Raw genomic sequence first — 20680 nt, 5'->3', positions numbered from 1 at the left:
GTATCCCGCCCCCCCGCAGCAGGTGGCATACCATCAGGAAAGGACTCTTATGCCAGAGTTTGCCAGACTGCCACAGATGATGTTAGGCCACAGGTACAACCTATTCCTGTAGCTCAAGGGAAGTCTTGCTGCTGCCTTGGGCGGTGGGGGGTAGGGGGTAGGGGTGGGGAGGTGGGAGGTAGGGGGGGTGGGGATCTCTGGCGGGTTTATGCAGAGGTGCTACAGCCTGTGCCATCCCTTACCGAGCCAGCCTGAGCCAGCACTTACTTACCTTGAACACCACGCACTCCTCCGAGGGAAAAGAGCTCAAACATTTCTTGAGCTGATTCGCAAGTCTTCCAGTATAGACTTTAATAAGGATGTTGGACATGCTGAGTAGTCTTTGTCATCTTGATTCCCAGCTGGGATACTTCAGAAGCTATCAGACCGCCCCAACGTATTGCAGAGGGCTCATAGAGTCAGGAAGGCTGGCCTCAGGCTGTTTGTAGGAATGGGATTCCAGAGGGAAACACCATAGCTGTTGGCACCCCTGCGCGACCCAGGACATCTCAGACACTGTTTCCAGTGGACGGCTGAGCCAGCACCATGCTAACACCAGGCTGTGCCCCCCCTTCTGGGCCAAAATACAAGCACAGCCAGTACAGCCAGGAATCGGGCACTGGGCCCAGGGAACCCTTGGTTTCAGTGTCTCTGGCTTCCCTAGGCATAGATCTGGCAGCCGCAGGATCGCTGCCGGGAGTGCAGGGCCAGCAGTGCTGGCCACCAACAAAAGGAGAGCGATAAGGCTTTGCTGAGCAGCTGCTGTCGGTCTGCAGGATTCTGTGATTAGCGTGATACCCAGGCCTGGCACCGTGGCCAGTACGGATGTGGGGTTGTGGGTCCCTTTGCTGTTAGAGCTGTGGCTCTCATCAGGAGATGAGGTGGGCATGCAGCATTTGGTGTTTAGGCTCACGAATGAAGATGGCATGGGATTTGGCAAAGGGTCTGTGCCGGATTCCTAGGATGCTCAGAAATCGAACCCAGGTCTGATACCCATGGCAGGCAGGCAGGGGCACCCTCCTTTCCCTGTGTGAGTGTGTTTTTAGTCTTCGGTGGCACTTGCACAGCTGAGGTAAGGCAGAGAATAGTGTGGAGTTTTTCCTTGCCACATTTCCCATGTTATTTGTAGTCTTTGAAGTCACTGCTGTGATTTGCTGTGATTTCCTTACCCCCCAGTGCATGACTCCATCAGAGCACACGGGATAATCCCGTTCCTGCACGTTGGGTGGCATCAGAGCCTTCCCCACTGTTGCACGGCCCACCTCTGTGCCTAAACCTTCACTTGCCTTTTAGGACGGACCCCCTAAAAGGGAACCTTCCAACTTCAAGAGTGAGCATACCCTCTTATTTTTAATTACACGAGTAACAAACAATAGCCTGTGCTACAGAGAGACCAGAAGATACAGATAAGCAAAAATAAATAAGTAAATAAAAGGGAGTGGGTGTGAACCTGTTAAATGTGTGGAACACAGCCAGGCTCTAGAGGGGATGGACTTGTGATTAAATCCTGGTGGTGGAACTGATGTGTCTGTCACTTTGGCAACTCAGCCTCTCTGAGCTCCAGTTTCCTTGTTGATTAAAAAAAAAAAAAAAGGTATTATTTTACCCATTTCCCTGTTGTGTAAGTTGAGACATTTGTAAATACCCAGCACTAAAAATATACTCAAGAAATCAATTCCAGGAGAGAGAGGCTGGGTAATAACTTACAGATGTTGGGAAAGCCTATTGAGAGTGGTGGGGGAACCCATGAGGACTGTGGGATACAAAACCAGGCATGCAAAACCAGGCAGAGTCAGTAGTGTGCAGGCATGGGGTGCTGAGGGGCCCATGAGGACCCTGGGCAACAGCTTTGTGCAAGCTGGAGTAGTTGGAAGATTGGGCAGCCGTGGCTCACTGCAGAATGTGGCTTTGTTCTGCAGGTAGCATGGAGCCATTGTTCTGGTTTTTGTTTTATTTTGTTTTTGCTTGGTCATTTTTGGTCTGGTGAGGGTACAAGGGCAATACTCGGAAAGCAGTGTTTAGGAAGATTGATAAGTGAAGGGCAGGTGAGTCAGAGGGGATGTCCCACAGGCAGGAATATTCTCAAGACCAAAGATGGAACCAACAGCAGCCTTAGGCTGTACAAATGTCTTCAGTCCACTGGGCCTCTCCTTCAGGAGAGCAGACCTCCACCCTCCACGGGGAGTAGGTGGAAAAGCTGCAAGCCTGAAGAGGAAGCAGGGACGTAGGGTGCAGTGGAGGTTTGGGGAGTGGGAATAGATGCAGGTGAAAGCAATAACTGTATTCGTGGTTGGTAGCTTGCAGGCTGGAGTGGGGTTGTTTATGCTCCTCAGTCTCTAACAGATAATGCCAGGTACCTGACACATGGAATCACTGGCAGTCAGAATTGCAGAAAGTCATTCACAGACTATAAGTCATTTGCAGGCGCTTGTCTCCAAGTGCAGCAGGCCTTTGAACGCTTTGGATGGCAAAGCCCATTTCTCTGGCATCTCCAGCATTCCAAGCAAAACTAATTAGCTTTTTTTCCCTCGGGTTTGTTTGTATACTTTGGAATAAAGCACAAAATAAAACAAGCCTAGCTAACCCAGCGAGGCTAGTCCCAGAACCAGCAGGAGAAAATATTGTGATTGGCTGGGTCTCTGGCCGACCCTTGGTACCACAGCCAGGGGGCTGGCTGCAGGGTGGTGGCGTTCCACTCATCCCTAAACGGCACCAGCTTCTTGCTAAGCCGTGAGTTTACACTAGCACAGCCCTCTGCTTCCAGAATTATCTTGTATGTCCCAAGTTGCTACTTGTTTTTGTCCAAAAGCTTGCTCGTCCATTATCCCAACAGCAGCCCTGGGAGATGTGCAGAGTGAGTGTTTTCCCTAAGAATATTTTCTCAGAAGAAGAAGACCTGAGGTTCAGAGAAATGGTTTGTATCTGAGCTGTTGTCACAAAATGTCTGTGTGTAGGTCTGAGAGGGCCCAGAGGTCCTTTAGGTAACATGTTGCTCAGTCTGCAGGCAAGAAAACAGGGTTCAGGTTCAGCATAACTGGTAGCCAGAGAGATCCTGGCCCCATACCCATGCCTCTGATCCCTCGGGCCTCAGAATGGGTGTGTTCTTTGGGTGAACAGTGACCGTTCTGTACCCTCTGGGCAGAAAGAAACCTTAAGAAAACCACAGACTTCCAACTCTATTAGGAGTTTCCCGAAGTTCCAAACTCTCAGTTGCCATTTTGTTCATGACCTTGGACGCCATGCGGCGTTCCTTTCTCCCCACAAAGCATCCTGCATACCTCCTCCACGGCTGTCCCACTCTGCCCTTCACATTTGTCACCCTTTCCTGAACCACAGATCTGCCAGCTAAATCCTGTCATAGAATCAAAGAACAGATTCTTCCAGGAAGACTCCTCCTCTGCCTGAGTACTGTCTTTTGAAGCAGTTTCTCCACTGCTAACAAGCTTAAGTCATTAGTAAGTTTTATTTAATAATGAGCATCGCAGGCTTCTGAAGTGAGGACACACATTTTCTCCCTTTATGAAGAAGATTTTAAAATATATTTTTAAGTAATCCCCCAACACACAGCGTAGGGCTTGAACTCACAATGTGGAGATCTAGAGTCACATGCTTTTAACCACTCCTCCGAGTGAGCCAGCCAAGTGCCTCTCCTGCTCATTTTCTCCTAATCTGTTTTCTTCCCAGCCAGCTTGCACACTCCCCAGGGAAGTGTGTGAAGGTAACCCAGGCTCTGTTTCAATCAGGTATGGGAAGACATAGAGACACCAAGATTGGAAGGAAGGCGTTTACCATCCTCACAGACCCCTAGAAATAGGAGGCTCAGCACACCAGGTGGGACCACGCAGAGAAGCCCCAGGCTGGGTCAGGAGGCACAAGGTGTGCGAGGAAAATGTAGGCAAATGTAGGCAATTGTGGTTTGTGCTGGAAGGATCTGGTGAGGCAGGGCAAGTGGGTTTGGGATTGGCTGGTTGGCATCATTTCAGCAGGCTCTGGGTGCAGCGGTGCCCCTGGCTGTCTGGTGCTGCCCCGGGTGATTAATGCAGGGGGAGGAGGTCGGTCGGGCGTGCTTGCAGGGGCTGTTTTGCATCTGAAAGGCTTGCTCCCAGGTGAGCCATTCACTCTCTCTAGGGAGGGGCTAACCCCAGGAGGGTGGTCCCACCTGGGGCTGCGCAGAGGCCACAGACGTCAGAGCCTCAGAATTACAGAAAACAAGACGCACTGGATACAGGCAGGGCCCATGGTGCCTTCCAGGTGTGGGCAGGTTGTGTGGGCAGGGCCGAAGGGCCGTTTGGCAGGGCCGTGGCCAGAGAGCAGGATGCATTCCCGTTCCCAGGGCAGGGCTCCCTGGGGAGTCCGGGTGGCCGCAGCCACTGTGTCCTCTGAAGCTAGCCGGCCTTGGCCCGTGTAGATGGGGACGGCGCAGGGGCCCTGGCGGCCTCAGGACCTCCGGCCGATGATGCCACCGGCTGCTGCATCATCAGCCTCTCCTGCCTTCCTTAGCCTTGCCGCCTGTCTTTTTAAGAGCCCTGGCCCAGCCTCCCCCTTCCTCCCCCCCTCGCCTGTGTAGTGGGACTTGCCTCCCCAGCAGCCCCGGGCACAGGTGGTAATGACAGCTGGCTGCAGTCCCGTCACTGAGGGGATCTGCCCGCGCTCTGCCTGCGTGTTGAGCAGCACAGCACCTCTCGCCAACAAGACTGTCGCCGGCGCTGTCTCGGGCCAGCTCATGCTGTCTGCCGTCCGCTTGGTGCGCTGCTCTGGGGACTGGGAACACGCCCAGCCCCGGTGCCCATCTGTTGCAGACGTGCGGCGGTGGCGGCTCGGGGAGCGGCCGAACCCTCGAACCCGCCGGTGCTGAGGGGGCTGGGCGAGCCGACTCTCATGGGCCTCTGGAGCGGGCGGCAGGATCTGTCGGAGCCGGGAGCGCTGCGCCTGCGGCACCCGCAGCCTGTGGGCCCGGCACCTGCAGTCGGCACCCGCCACCGCGAGGACACCCCCGGGACCCCTTGGGGCTGAGTAAGCTGACCCCTGAGCCGCGTCCCCGAGTGCGTGGTGATTGTGCGTTTCTGTGTGCGCCCCCCCCCCCCCATGCTTTGTCTCCTCTCTTTGCCAGACTGATGCTGAATCGTCGCTTTGTTCTGCGGGGGCCTCGTATTCAATTGAACACCCCCAGGGGGAACTCAGCGTTCCTTCCCTACCTCCGGGCTCTGTGTTTTCTCCTTACCTAACTTTTCCTGGGGATTGAAAGAGGATAGTGGTGGAGGTGGTATGCGTGTGGGGGCGTGTTCCCTCTCCGTGTTGGCCCCTCCTCCCCCGCCGGGCCGCCCTGCCCGGGAGCTGGAGCTGCCCGCTCCTGAGTGTGGCTCTGCTCTGCGCCCCACCTTCCCACCTCGGAGACAAGTTCCCCGCTGAAATCTCAGCAGAGTTGGCATCCTCTGCCTTTCTTCCCCCACTTCCCGAGTCATCACTTATTATTCAATCTGTCCCCAAACAGAAAGGGTTGGGGATGGTGTGGGAGCCCTAGGACACCCCCCCATGTTGTCCCTTGCAGGGCTCTTGACCACACAGCCCAGTCCACTGGTGTCCTGCCCGGCGAGGGCGAGCTCTAGGAGGCATACTTGTTGCTTTTACCTTCTGGAGAAAATATTGAAGAAACAGAAACTGGGAGGGAGCAGGCAAGGAAGGGAAGGGGGAAGATGGAAGATGTGCTCACCGAGGACTGAGCCGAGGCTTGTCTGCTCTCTGGTCTGGAGGAGGCAGGTGGGGGCTGAGAACCCAGGTCTGCAGAGCTGCTGCTGGAAAGGACTGTCGCCCCTCAGCCTCCGCTGACACCCAGGCTTGCGGCTTGGAGCAGGCTGCTGAGTTTTTCTGGTTCCCCCAAAGCCCCCTCCCTAAGCCAGGGGCTGCATTAGTCGTGTGTGACCGAACTTCAGCTCAGAGTCTGAGATTGGTACTTGGGTCCTACTAATTGAGGCCAGGGGTTGGGCTGGGGGACCCGGCGGGGGCAGGGGCAGGTAAATAGAAGAATGCGGCTTGATTCTGTGCTTCTGGACTTAACACCTTTGGGGGCGGGAGAGAGAACAGAATTATTAGACAGTTTCAAGACTTGGGGAACAGTAGAGGATTGAGTATGGCATCATGGCAGGTGCCAAGCGTTGAAAACACTGGTGGGTCCGGGGGCAGCAGGGTGCAGGCTTACCTCCCTGAGTGCAGGGGAGACCCCAAAACATAAATGGAGGGCCTCTCAGGTGCTGTCAGGTGTGGCTAGGGAAGAGAAGTGCAGGGGTAGACAGGAGGGAAGTGAGCAGTCAACCCAGGAAGCTTCCTGAGGGAAGCAATGAACAGATTGCAGCAACAGTGCCTCGTGGGCTCTCGGTCAGCCTCTCTGGCCAGGCTGGCTCACTTCCTGACCCCACAGGAGAGTGGCACAGCTTCACACCTCTCCCTTGCTTCTGCAGTTTGCACAGGAACTTGGCTGGAAAAATTTAAGGTGGGGGTTTTTGTTGGTTTTTGGGTTGTTTTTTTGTTCATTGTTTTGGCCCGACATGAGGTCTATGAGACAGGTGGAAACTCCTTTCTATGCAAGAGGACACTGAATGTAGCATTCATTCAGCAGAGGTCACTGAAAGCATCTGGCCTGCTTGCCTCACCTACAGAAGAGACACTCCTTGCCCCTGAGGCCCAGCCTGGTCTTCACTGAGGCATGTGTGGGGAAGAGGGAGGTGAGTAGAGAGGACAGCTATGTGGATGTCACCCCTTGTCATGGACTCCGAAGCTCTGGTCCCCAGGCCAGTATTAAGTCAACTGTTTACTGAAACAAACTCTTGAGTGCTACGTGCCAGGCAGTGGCCATCCAAGATGAGCACGATGCTGGGTCTTGACCTCCTGGTCATTAGTTCTGGACAGCTGAGGATCCCTGAAAATGCACGTTCTGATTTTGCACCCGATTTCAGCCCAGTGGTTAACAAATTAGGATCTTTCTTGGATTTTTCCCACCTCCTTACTGTTCTCTTTCAAACCATATATTTTTCTTCCTTGAAAAGTGTTGCAATCTGACCTCCCCCGGGACACCCACACTGACAAGTCTTGACCCGTACCTTCTAGCAAACCCCCTTAGCACTCCCTTATACGTGGCCTGTGGGCTAAGATGGTGGGTTCATGCTTATACTTTTTTGTTTTATGCATTATTTTGTATTAGGTTGTGTTCAGTTAGTTCTTGTAATGATTCATTCGATTGATCATTCGATTGATCATTTCCTATGGTCAGTTAGGGCTTTCGTTTTTTAAAGGAATGTCTCCAAATCACCTGCTATTAGCTCTTCATGCTTTGGTAAGTGTTTATTGACTATATATTAGGCACCAGGTGCCACAGATGGCATTTTCATGGACACTAATGATCTCAGTTCTCATGACAATCCTGGACACTTCCCTCATTTTACACAGGAGGAAACTGAGGCTCTGTGAACTTCATCTATTTGCTAAGATTATGGAACTGGCATATGGCGAACTAGGGTTCGGATTGAGGCCCTCTGACTCCAAAGTTGCTGCCCCCACACCTCCTCCTCTGACTCCCCCTGACTCCTCCCCTGCTCCCTGTCTCCCTCCCTCAGACCACCCCCCAGCCTCCTCTCCAGTCCTCCCCTCCAGCCTCCTCCCCTCCCCCCCAAACCTCCCCTGAATCCCCCCCTCCACCGGCCTCCTCCCCTTTGCCCCCTGTCTCCTCCCCTGACTCCTTAACTGGCCTCCTCCCTTACTCCCCCACCTCCTTCCCCCCCTCTCCTCCCCTGCCCCCTGGCTTCCTCCCCTGTCCCCCCACCACCACCTCTGCTGCCTCCTCCCCTGCACCCCACACTGCACTGTAGGAGCACATGGCAAACATCCAACAGAGAAAATGTGTTTATTAGCCACCATCAGGTTGTGGTGACCAAGCGGGACTTAGCCAGTGTTTCAGTGAAGGCTCTAGGCTTCCCCAGCCCTGAGATGCTGAGGCCTTGCCTTTCTAATACCAGGGATGGCCAGCATGAATCCATGGATGTTCTGTGTTCTTGGGCATACCTTCCCTCTGCCTGGACAAACTTCTTTTCCATGAGTGTGACTTAAGGCCGTAGAGCCCTAAAAGAGGTTAAGGACAGAGTACGGAGCTCTAACCTCAATGACTAAAATTTGGGGTTTTGAAAAGGGAGTAGTCATAAGCACCTGATACTCGAGAACTCGGCGAAGTTGCCTCCTCAAACCCAGAGCCCCCTTGGCACTGGGTCTGGGGGTCAGACTTAACTTCAGGTCTGTGTCCTGCGCTCTACCAGCTGGGGACCATGGGCAAGTTATCTCACCTTTCCGAGCCTAATTTTTCTTCTGAAACTGGAGATAACCACAAGACCTCACAGGATTGGGGTGAGACCAGTTGACAAGGGCCAGCTCCCCACCTGTAATAGGTGCTCAATCAGCAGCAGCCTCCTGGTGGTGAGTGGTTGGTTGTGGAGTGTGGGCGCCAAGCCCAGCAGAATTCCTCTCAAAGCAGGACCTTGAGGTGATCTGGCTTTCTGATAGAACTCTCTGGATCTCATCACTTTGATTATTCACCAGGGAGTCAAGGCCGGGGGGCTGGGGGTTCGGTTGGGCCCCTGTAGTTCCCATGCTGTCCCAGTGAGGCCAGTTCCCCACCTGACTGAGCAGCTGGTCAGGCCCTCTCCGTCCCTCCCGCCCCACCTGCCCCACGCGGACATGGTCATCTGCCATCTTGGCGTGGCTCCCCTGCCACCACCCTTTCCTGAAGGTCACAGTGGCATGTTTGCATCATCTTCCTCGGATCCTAAAACCCTTCCTTGATTTCCCTTAGCATCTTTCACCCTAAGATAGAGCACATGGAGGGGTAGGGAGAGAAAGTAGAAGAAAACAAAGTCAGATGTGGGTTCTTGTTTTGATTTTTACTTTGCGAATGAGGTATGTGGTAGCATTTTATTGCTTCGTGTCTGCTTTTAAGGGAGTCTGCCATCTGCCTGGTAATAATGGCTTCATCTCGTTAGTCACCCGTGAGTTAGACTTACTGTGCAGATTCCAGTAAATAAGAGAACAGACACTTGGCGAGTCAGAGCAGAGCCAGCCCTGCCGCCTGCAGCTGCCCTACTGCCGTGTTGGGGGGCTGACCACACAATGCGGGGGGCTTCCAGGCAGCCCGAGGAGGGTGGAATGGAGGGCTGTGGAATCGGGGTTCCACATTCTCTCCGATGCTGGTCTACCTTTTCTTTTTGGTTCTACCTTTCTATGGCTCAAGAGCCCCTAGGACAGGGTTTCGCTGCTTCTTGCAGAGAGAACCAGAGAATCAGGAGCTGAGGAGAGGTAAGACGAAGCATCAAGCCTCAGGAAGCTCTGTGGAGCTTTTCCTTTTCTCCTAACCCCAACAGCTCCTGTATTTGACCTTAAACACAGACATTCTCCTTGCTTTCTGATCTCCATTGGCTGAGTCACATTCATAGTCACATTTTCATGGCTGGAAGTGAACTTGGAGCTGACACTTGTGGGCATTCGGGGTAGTGGAGATGGCCCAGGCAGAGGCTGTGCTGGGATGGCTTGTGTTCAGGAGGAGGTCGTGAGGAGACAGGCGGACAGTTACCCTCACGTAGTGTAGGGATAGTGCACAACCCACTCCCCCAACCAGGAGCAACAGAGTCTCCTGTCAACCATATGGGGTGTGGGACTCTCCAGAAGGAAGAAAAGGTGATGGAACACAAGGTACACAAAGACACCTTTCTGGAGAGTGTGCCTCTGCCCCTGCCCTCAGCTCTGGGAACCATTGATGTAGAGGCCCTGGCGCTCCACATGAACCATGGCCATCTGATGCTTAAACCCTGCCCACCTCATGCTTTTTTTTTTTTTTTTAATTTTTTAAATTTATTTACGATAGTCACACACACAGAGAGAGAGAGAGAGAGAGAGAGAGAGGCAGAGACATAGGCAGAGGGAGAAGCAGGCTCCATGCACCGGGAGCCCGACGTGGGATTCGATCCCGGGTCTCCAGGATCGCGCCCTGAGCCAAAGGCAGGCGTTAAACCGCTGCACCACCCAGGGATCCCCCCACCTCATGCTTCTTATCAAAGCTCTGAGATGTGTGAAGACATTTTTAAAAAAATATTTTATTTATTTATTCATGAGAGACACAGATTGAGGGGGGGGCGGGGCAGAGACATAGGCAGAGGGAGAAGCAGGCTCTATGCAGGGAGCCTGATGTGGGACTTGATCCTGGGACTTCAGGATCATGCCCTGGGCCGAAGGCAGGCGCTAAAGTGCTGAGCCACCCAGGGATCCCTGTGTGAAGACATTTTTAAAAATCTTTTCACCAGTAAGGGTCAGAAGGGTGGGGGCACCTGGGTGGCTCAGGTGATTGAGTGTCTGACTCTTAATTTCGGCTCAGGTCATGATCTCAGGGTCATGAGATCGGGCCCCAAGTCTGGCTCTATGCTCAGCGTGTTCTATGCTTGAGAGTCTCTCTCTCTCCCTCCTTCTCTCTGCCCCTCCCCCTGCTTGCACACACACTCTCTCAAAATAAATAAATAAAATCTTTAAAAAAAAAAAAAAAAAAGATCAGAAAGGTGATTTCTGCTTATCCAAAGTGTCAAGTTAACTATAACTGTGATGATCCTTAAAGCGCCATCCCTGACACCTAAACCTGCCCTACCCAGCTTTGACAGAGAATAGGTATTTCTACAAAGGTGAATTTTCTGGATGACAGGATCTCCTCACCATAAAGAGTTTTTGACAGGCTCCGAAGACAGATGAGCTTTCCTATTTCAGAGTCAAGATGGAGCTGATAGGGAATCTGGATGTGTCCTTGGAGGGGTGTCTGCATTTTAGAGAGCAGGAATGATCTGCTGTTTAGGCCCAGCAGACAAAGATGACAGGGCAACTTCCAGCACCGAGACGCTGTGGGGAGGGCCTGGCACAGCACCCACACGGGCCCCTCAAACACATGGCTTCTGGCTTCTGACATGAGTGCTGAGGGCTTTTTGATGACACCGCTGCTGGTGCTGTACCAAGTTGGGGAGTTGGGGCTGGGTTGGGGGGCTGGACTGGGTAGAGATTCATCCTTTTGAACAGATTTTCCACTCAGTCTCCCAGAGCCCTCTGTCCCCTGGTGGGATTCGCCCTTCATGTTAGGCCCAGACCCAAGCCAGGCACTGACCCAGAACGGGCCGGGCCTGGCTCAGAGCTCACTGCAGGCATTGCCAGCATCTGTCACCACCCACTCACTCTGAGTCACCCCACACTTATCTGCTCACATCACAGAGCCTTGAAATGCACTCACCAGTTGGTCTTCCAACACAAACCCCGGGGGACACTTGGAAAGAAGGGCAGGTCTTGGAGGAGGAGAGGAGGGATGTGCTCCATTTGGCCTGGGGTGTGGGTAAGGGGCTCTGAGTGCCCCAGTCAGGACCTGGGGACACCTCTCTTCTGCCCTTGGAAGTGTCAGGATGTCCCTCCGGGCCTTGGTTAGCAGCCACCTGGCAGCTCTCCCCAGAAGGACTTGCTCCTTCTCCTGACTGCATAGAGAAAGGGCACTGGGCCATGCCGGCACATAAAAATTTGTTTTTCCTTTTTCACTTCTCTTCATTCTCAGATCTCTACCTGGTAGATGAGAACCATCTCCGCCCCCCTCAACCCCACCACACACATATACACACATACTCGCCCCTGCTGTCTCCTAAGTGGGGAGAAAAGATTTCTGCTGGTGGATGGGAGCCCCAAGTGGCCCTGGGGGCTTCTTAAAGTGTGTGTGCATTCTGGGATTCCACCCCAGTGTACTGAATGGGCTCCTCAGCAGCATCTTCCATGCTCTGAGGACTGGCTTTGTACTTAGAATGGATTGAATTGGAGTCAGCATTTCCTGTCCTGCTCCTTTATGTAAAAAGAATATTCTAGGGGCACCTGGGTGGCTCAGTTGGTTAAGCATCTGACTCGATTTCAGCTCAGGTCATGATCTCCAGGCCTGGGATTGAGTCCCACATCGGGCTTTGCGCTCAGCAGGAAGTCTGCTTGTCCCTCTGCCCCCTCCCTGCTCATGCTCTCTCTCTCTCAAATAAATAAAATCTTTTTTAAAAAAGAAAATTCTGCCTAGGGTCCAACTGAACACTGAGAATAACAATTTCCCCCCAAATCAGCTTTCTCTAATTTCATTCATGGAGATAGAGAAGGAGATCATTGTGCAATTGAAAAAAAAAATCCAAAGAATATTATTCAATAATCCCAAATGCCTGGGGACTCTGGTTAACCCAGAGTTCTGAGAGCTACCAGCTAAATCTTATTTAGAATGCTAACTGTAAAAAAAAAAAAAAAATTAGAGTACTATAAAATGCACTTAACAATGAAACAAGACCCATCACTCAGTCTCTAGTACATTTAAGGCCCCAGTAATGCCACTCTAACAAAATCTTGATGCCAGTGAGTAAGGACGTCCGGTTGCGATAAGCTAGCTGTAATCAACCTTCTTCATCACGTTTAAATATTCACCATGTTCTTGCACTTCCTACTTGGCTGGAGTTAATACAGGGGTGGTGGGGAATTGTGGCCTCAGCCCATGAGGGCCTCTGGGCATCCCCTTCCCCACCTCTGGGGCCTTCCTTTATATCTAGGGTCCTCACCCCAGTGCTCCCCAAATTGGCCTTATCCAAGCACTTTTTCTGTCTGACCATCTCTACTCAACCAAAATTTCTTTTTTTTCCTAGGCCATCAGGGCTTTTTTTCTGAGACTAGCTAATCCAGGAATCTACCAGTTCAGAGAAGGGGTTCATTTTGTGGGTTGTCTCTCATGGTTATCATTTAAATATTGCCTTGATCCAGATAAAGGCCTCAGGATAGGAAATTTTTTTTTTAAGATTTATTCACGAGAGACAGAAAGAGAGAGAGAGAGAGAGGCAGAGACACAGGCAGAGGGAGATGCAGAGACACAGGCAGGGGGAGAAGCAGGCTCCCCTTAGGGAGCCTCATGGGGGACTCGATCCTGGATTCCAGAATCATGCCCTGAGCCGAAGGCAGAGGCTCAATTGCTGAGCCACCTAGTCGTACCACAGGATAGGAAATTTAAGCACACATGTAGGATTGTGACACCTCACACTACTGGGGTTTTTACCCTTGGGAGAAATTGGGTTTTTGGCATCTGACACATCTCTCCTCCTATATCTGTAGCACCTGTGTGTCTGGACTGGGTTTTGGGAGGTGAAATGTCAGACTTTCAGATCCCAGGAAGGGGAAGAAAGGACAACTGTTCCCTATCTGATAAATGTAACAAGGTGCTTTGTCACCAGGAGGGCAATTGAAACCAGAGAATTTTGCTGAGAATAAAGTATAACCATCACCCACACTGCACAGCTGCTTCCTGAAAAGTCTACTCACATTGCATGAAAACGCACATTCAGTATTCCAGGATTAATAATGTAGACACCTTCCCTGTGTTCTGTAGATGGTGCATTTTTCTTTTTTTTTCTCCTACAGTATGGGGATGGGTGGTGGCTGGTGGGTCACTTCGTGGTGGGGTTTATTGACCTATGGTTTACATACAATAAAATTCACCAATTTTAAGTGTGCAGCTAGACAGATTGGGCTAAATGTGTACAGTCATGCGACCACCATTTCACTCAGGACAGGGGTTATTTCTATCTCCCTATAGGTCCCATGGGACTCCTCTGCAGTCCGTCTTCTCCCCCAAGCCCTATCCTGAGACTGAGGAGGGGCGTGGGTCTTCTCTCTGAATGCCCTGCATTCCACATGGTTCCAGACACACAGGCAACCTGGCACATGTTTAAATGAATAAATACATAGTGGCTCCAATGTATTTCAAAAATCCTTCCAAGGCTCCTGTGGTTTCTCCCATTCATCCCATGTCTTGCAAGACTGTCTAATAAGCACTTGCTAACACGTAGTTTCTGTGTTCAGTCAGAGTCCAGCTCCCTGATCGGCCATAGACCATCAGTATTACAGAGCCAATGAAATGAAAGCAGGTGGAAGGAGGGCCTAGCCATCCTCATTGCTGCATGGCCACCAGAGTGTGTGCGTTTCTTTTCCACCCCTTGAAAGACTGAAAACATGGCAGGAGCATCCCACCCTAGACCAGAGGCCCCCAACCCACATCACCCCCGACCCCTTACCTTTCTCAGTAATAATAGTATCCTGTCCCTAATAATGGTTTTACTTGCCTGTAAAACCAGGAAAGTATCTTAAGGTAATAGGTAGCATTTTCCTATAATCTCTATGTTAACTCATAAGTGTTATGTGTGTGCATATTTATATATGCCAGCTCATCATTTGATAGGAACTCCCATGATTCCCATTTTATGAATGAGCAAAACTGAGGCACTGGGAAGTTAACTTTCACAGGATTGCATAGTTTTCTGGTCATCTGTTGCTGTATCCCAAGCCACTCAAAACTTGGAAATATGGTTGCGGATCGTCACAGGTCCAGGGGTTGCCTGGCTTAGCCCAGCAGGGCCCGCCTGGCATTGTGCTTACATTCTAGGCCAGATGGAGGCTGAGGCCGGAGCGCTCTCCATGTTTGTTCGCCCTGTGACAGGTGCCTGGGCTGGTCGGCAGCTAGCTTGAGCTGCCCCGTGGCAGGGTGGTCTCTGGGTAGTTGGATTTTTAACAGCTGGTTTCCCCCCAGGAGATCCAGGGGGAAGCCACAAGGCCTCCAATCATGTGACCCTTCTGCTGCTTTTCTGTCGATCACGGCAGCCCAAACCCAAGGGAGGGAAGGATGGACTACCGTGCAGAACACACTGACTCTGCCTGCAGCATCCCCCCACCCTGCCCCCAGCAGTCTGCTAACTTTGACCATGAGCTGTGGCTGGTTGGGTATACACACCATGAAACACGTTTCCTGGGGCACATGGGTGGATTGTATTCTGTTTTTGTTAATAACAACAATAGAGCCCGTTTGGACTGCATTGATGTCAGGACCTGCGTGTCCTACCTGCAGCTGGATAGAGACTGTCCCACATCTTAGCAGCTCAGGTGCTTCCTCTGTGCTTGATGGCACAGCAAAGATACAATTAAGCAAGTGAAAGGTAGGTGACACAGAGGCCATTTCTCACCCATCTGACAAAAATCTGAAGTTTAGCAGCATAATCTGTTGGTGAAGCTCTGAGGGAGACAGACCCTCTCCTTTGCCATAGCGAGGGCAGAATGGCCCTGTACTAAGAGGAACATGTGGCAGTATTGTCCAGAAATCACCAATCCGTGGCCTTTTGAGCAGCTGTCAGACTTCTGGGGATAACACATCCTAGAAGTAGGAAGAACGCACAACGTTCTCCTGACAGCCTTGTCCTAATGGCCAAAGATTGGAGACTCGGACTGCCACAGGGGCTGGTGCAGCTAGAACATTCCATCCAAAGAAGCATGCCCCAGATACCAGAAATATCTCTGCTGATAGTGAGTGATGTCCTGGGTAAGCAAGCTGTGGGACAGAGTATGTGCATAGCAGGGATACCTAAGTATGAGAGAGACGGAAGGGGCTTGGAGTGTGCAAGCGCATAAGGAAGCCCTAGTAGGATGTGCAACTAATAGTGGTTTCTTTGGGGGCACAACATGGATGGGGCCCAGGGTGGGACCCCAACTTTCCTTTCTTTTTTTTTCAAAAATGTTTAAAAGATTTTATTTATTCATGAAAGACACACACACACACACACACACACACACACACAGAAACAGACACAGGCAGAGGGAAAAGCAGGCTCCATCAGGGAGCCTGATGTGGGACTCCATCCTGGGTCTCCAGTTTCACACCCTGGGCTGAAGGCAGCACTAAACCACTGAGCCACCTGGTCTGCCCCCAACTTTCCTATTATGCATCGTTTTGTTTTCACTTGCAAATCCCATGAATTTAGCTCTTATCCGCCCGCATGCAAAAATTAGCTGGAGAGCAGAGCCATTGCCCTCAGAGTACTTACAATCTCTATAGAGATAGCATTTACAAATAAATCCTGGACAACGCTTGAGTATTTTAAATTCTTTTACTCAAAACTCTTAAAATTCTTAAGGGATAGCTGAAACTCTTGAAATGTGTGGTGTTTGAGATGGTGTCCAACTGGGCTCATTAGGAAGGGCATCACAATCTGTGGGGTTTGAGCCAGTTCTTGGATGAGTAGGTCCTCTTAGCAGTGGGAAAGAGAAAGAGGGAGGTCAGTCCAAACGGGGGTGTCCTGTCAGCTCGCAGGCCTTAGACCGCTGCGCGGGAGGGGAGGACGCTTGCTGGCCCTGACAAGGGGTCTTCGAGCTCCACTGTGGGAACTGCTGACTTAAAATTGTATTGAATCTCTACACAGTTTTCCACAGTGGCTGTACCAGTTCACGCCAACCAACAGTGCAAGAGGGTTCCCCTTTCTCCACATCCTTGCCAACATTTGTTTCCTGTCTTGTTAATTTTCACCATTCTCATTGGTGTGAGGTGGTATCTTGTGGTTTTGATTTGTGTTTCCCTGATGGCAAGTGATGCGGAGCATTTTCTCATGTGCTTGTTGGCCATGTCTATGTCTTCCTCTGTGAGATTTCTGTTCATGTCTTTTGCCCATTTCATGACTGGATTGTTTGTTTCTTTGCTGTTGAGTTTAAGAAGTTCTTTATAGATCTTGGATCCTAGCCCTTTATCTGATAGGTCATTTGCAAATATCTTTTCCCATTCTCTAGGCTGTCTTTTAGTTTTGTTGACTGCTTCTTTTGCTGTACAGAAGCTTTATATCTTGATTAAGTCCCAATAATTTATTTTTGCTTTTGTTTCCCTTGCCTTCATAGATGTATCTTGTAAGAAGTTGCTGTGGCCAAGTTCAAAAAGGCTGTTGCCTGTGTTCTCCTCTAGGATTTTGATGGATTCTTGTCTCACATTTAGATCTTTCATCCATTTTGAGTTTATCTTTGTGTATGGTGCAAGAGAATGGCCTGGTTTCATTCTTCTGCATGTGGATGTCCAATTTTCCCAGCATCATTTATTGAAGAGACTGTCCTTTTTCCAGTGGATAGTCTTTCCTGCTTTGTCGAATATTAGTTGACCATACGGTTGAGGGCGCATTTCTGGGCTCTCTATTCTGTTCCACTGATCTATATGTCGGTTTTTGTGCCAGTACCACACTGTCTTGATGATCACAGCTTTGTAGCACAACTTGAAATCCGGCATTGTGATACCCCCAGCTCTGGTTTTCTTTTTCAATATTCCCCTGGCTATTCGGGTCTTTTCTGATTCCACACAAATCTTTTTTTTATTTTTTTATTTTTATTTTTTGATTCCACACAAATCTTAAGACTATTTGTTCCAACTCTCTGAAGAAAGTCCATGGTATTTTGATAGGGATTATATTGAATGTGTAAAGGTTCCTCAAGGAGTTAAAAATAGAGCTACCCTACAACCCAGCAATTGCATTGCTGGAGATTTACCCTAAAGATACAGATGCAGTGAAAAGTTGAGACCCCTGCACTCCAATATTTATAGCAGTAATGTCCACAATAGCCAAAATGTGGAAGGAGCCTTGGTGTCCATCAAAAGATGATGGATAAAGAAGATGTGGTCTATGTATACAATGGAATATTACTCAGCCATTAGAAATGACAAATACCCACCATTTGCTTCAATGTGGATGGAACTGGAGGGTATTATGCTGAGTGAAGTAAGTCAATCAGAGAAGGACAAACATTATATGGTTTCATTCATACGGGGAATATAAAAAATAGTGAAAGGGATTAAAGGGGAAAGGAGAGAAAATGAATAGGAAATATCAGAAAGGAAGACAGAACATGAGAGACTCCTGACTGTGGGAAATGAACAAGGGGTAGTGGAAGGGGAGGTGGGCAGGGGGATGGGGTGACTGGGTGATGGGCACTGAGGGGGGCACTTGATGGGATGAGGACTGGGTGTTATACTATATGTTGGCAAATCGAACTCCAATAAAAAAAAAATATGCAAAGAAAAAAAGAAAGAAAAGGAAAGGAAAGAGAAAATCAAGCGATTTTACAACTCCGGGTGTGGGGGTGGGGGTGGGGGTAAGCTGGTTATCTGTATGATGTGTGATGATGATAGCTCCAAGGACTCATCTTTTTAAAATGAAACAACAACCTTGAAAAAAAATTGTATTCAATCAAAGTATGCTGAATTATAGACTGTCACTCTCAAGGAATTCTTGCTTCTTAAAAGCTACCTTTAAAATCATTTGTGTGTGGGACCTGAGCCACATGTCCGCCAAAGATGGCTGTGCTCTAGTTAGTTGAGCAAAAGTTGGCGTGAGCCCCAGAGTGGCTGGAGGAGACTGGTGGAGGCACAAGTGTTGTGACAAGAGCATAAAGCTCCAGGTGGAAAATCACGAACCAGATGATACTGTTGAGGGAAACTTAATTTTCAGTGTCATCACCAGGAAAAATTAACCAAGTCCCAGAAGCAGAAAGGAATCTACTTGAACATGGATCTGTATCTATGGAATTAACTCTTCCCTCTGTGGCCTAATGGCAAATAGTCTTTTTCAACCCATCTTCAGTGTGACACAGGCTCTTATAGGTGCGGTCTTATAATGATCCCAGTTTTGACTGCACACACATCTTACAGAATTTTTGTAGGTTTACCTTTGAGTCTAGGCGATTTGAGTTGTGAAATCTGTACCGTAACACAGGGTCAGTTGGTTGGTCTTGTTTTCGGTGGGCTATGCCCTGTCTTCCTGGCTGTTGCTGGGCACGGTGGCCTAGCAGCCAGGTATGAGTCAGGCCTGCTAACCAAAGAACGGAAACAACTGACTAGATTAGCATTTCTAAGCCTGTCTTCTGAAAGATGTTGTTTCCCATTTTGCTCGGATCTAGACAATATAAACTAATTATAAAGGCTCTTCTGTTACCTGAACCTGGCCTAGAAATTCCGTGACTGTTGAACAAATGTAGAGCCAAAAATAAAATGGTAATGCATAAAAAAAATCCTTTGCATGCAATAACATTCAAAGTTCTGGCGACAGTGTGTAGGCCGGTTGCACATGTCCTGGGTGTACTCAGTGCACCAGGCTAGGGATGTGGCGACCCTAAAGGTTTCAGCCAGGAAGGCTCCTCTTTGGTGTGATTTCATTCTCTAGGCCAGGGAAAGCTGGCCTGTGTGCTCTTCAATTCTGTCCATGAAACCACAAAAGTGGGGCCGTGTGCGCAGGAGGAAGGGCAGCAGGGAACGTCCCTGGAAGCTCTGGTTTCCCTCTCTGCCTATGGGATTTCCCCTTCTTCTCTGTGGACCTCCCCAAGGATGTGCTGCTCCTGCAGATCATCCCCACAGTGGTCCTGGAAGGTCAGAGTCCACTTGGTTCTGGGTGCGAAGATCCGGAGTGGGAAGCTCAGTGCTTTGCACACAGAGGGAGGTGTCCCCCGGGGCCTCATATATGTAAAGGGCAGAGAATATGTGGTCCAGACGCTGCCCAGACACACTGGTGGTGACCACAAGTGAAAACAAGGGGCTGGCCTTGCTAAGGGACAAACAATCCCAAGGGATTCTCTGGCTTTAGGAATATCCCCACAGGACCCAGTCTAGCATCCTCTGTGCTTTTTCAGCAAGAGATAAAGGTCCCAAAGCACTCCAGCAGGGAGTGGATGAGAAAGGCGGAGGACATGCTCAGGAACATGTTTCTTCCTAGCCCCATCCTGGGCACGGGGAGACAGGGTGGTCTGGGGACACGTGCTACGCACGGGGACATGTCAGTGACCGGGTCCTCCTAGGTAGGATATGATGACTTTTAACCTAGTTCTTAGGATGTGAGAAGCAGGCTTTTTTCCTTCCTTGAAAATGCAGAGCCTCAAACAACCCCTGTGTTTTGTACCTGACTCCCTGTGGTGGTAGCAGCTGATCTAGAAGTTTCTGTGCTCTGGTGACTTTGGCCTCCTGTCCAGCATTTTTCTTCCCTCCTGTACTTATATAATGAGCCCCTCCAGAATGGAATGGGTTTGTTGGCAGCAAAAAAAAAACAAACAAGAAACTTAGCAAATTCCTCGTTTGGCTTCGTTAGTACCATGCTTTGTGGCTTTGAGTCCCTCACCAGGGGCCATGTGTTTCTCTGTGTCCACTCAGTCTCCAGGCTGGTGCTGGGATTTGTCCACCCACTCCACACATTGTGCGGCTGCCTGGTGACTCCGGCTGGCACCTGTTTCCATCTGGAGCACGAAGGCCTGAGCCTCACCACTGGGTCCGATGCTGGCCAGCTTGGCCTGACAGAGGGGACCTGGGCTCTCAGAACTTATTAGTGCTCTTGCTCCCTAACCCCACTGGTCACTGTATCCTCATGTATCTTTTCTGCTGGTCACTATATCTCCTCATGTATCTTTTCTGCCAGGAGCTTTAGATGAGATCCCCTCCACTCAGGGCCCCGACTCTGGGCATGCACCTGCTCCCCTGAGTTCTGGAAGCCCTGAGGGCCGTGGATGTGGGGTGAAGTGAGCACGCTCCAGCTCCTGTCCCCAGGTGGAGTGATGTGTGGGTCTCTCAGAGGAGCTGCGGGCAGGCCCCTTCGGCTAGATCGCAGGCTTCCTTCTGTCTCCTGATGCTAACAACAGAGGATGGATGCCGACCCTGGAGTGATGGGTGATTGGTTGGCCTGTGGTACTAAAGCCAGCCCTAGCCACTTGTTGCTATGTTTTTTTTTTTTTTTTTTTTTCATTA

At 50.4% G+C, this 20680-nt stretch overlaps 1 protein-coding gene and 1 pseudogene across 2 annotated transcripts in view; both read left to right on the top strand.

The window, feature by feature from the left end:
* The window catches only part of PRKAG2 (protein kinase AMP-activated non-catalytic subunit gamma 2), a 265492-nt gene that overhangs the window by 42369 nt on the left and 202443 nt on the right, over positions 1–20680 (top strand). The window lies entirely within an intron of this gene.
* Positions 14777–18913, top strand: LOC102152104 (annotated as a pseudogene).

Source organism: Canis lupus, chromosome 16, assembly GCF_011100685.1.
Source record: "Canis lupus familiaris isolate Mischka breed German Shepherd chromosome 16, alternate assembly UU_Cfam_GSD_1.0, whole genome shotgun sequence".
NCBI lineage: Eukaryota > Metazoa > Chordata > Mammalia > Carnivora > Canidae > Canis > Canis lupus.
This window is presented reverse-complemented; position numbering and strand designations above follow the sequence as displayed.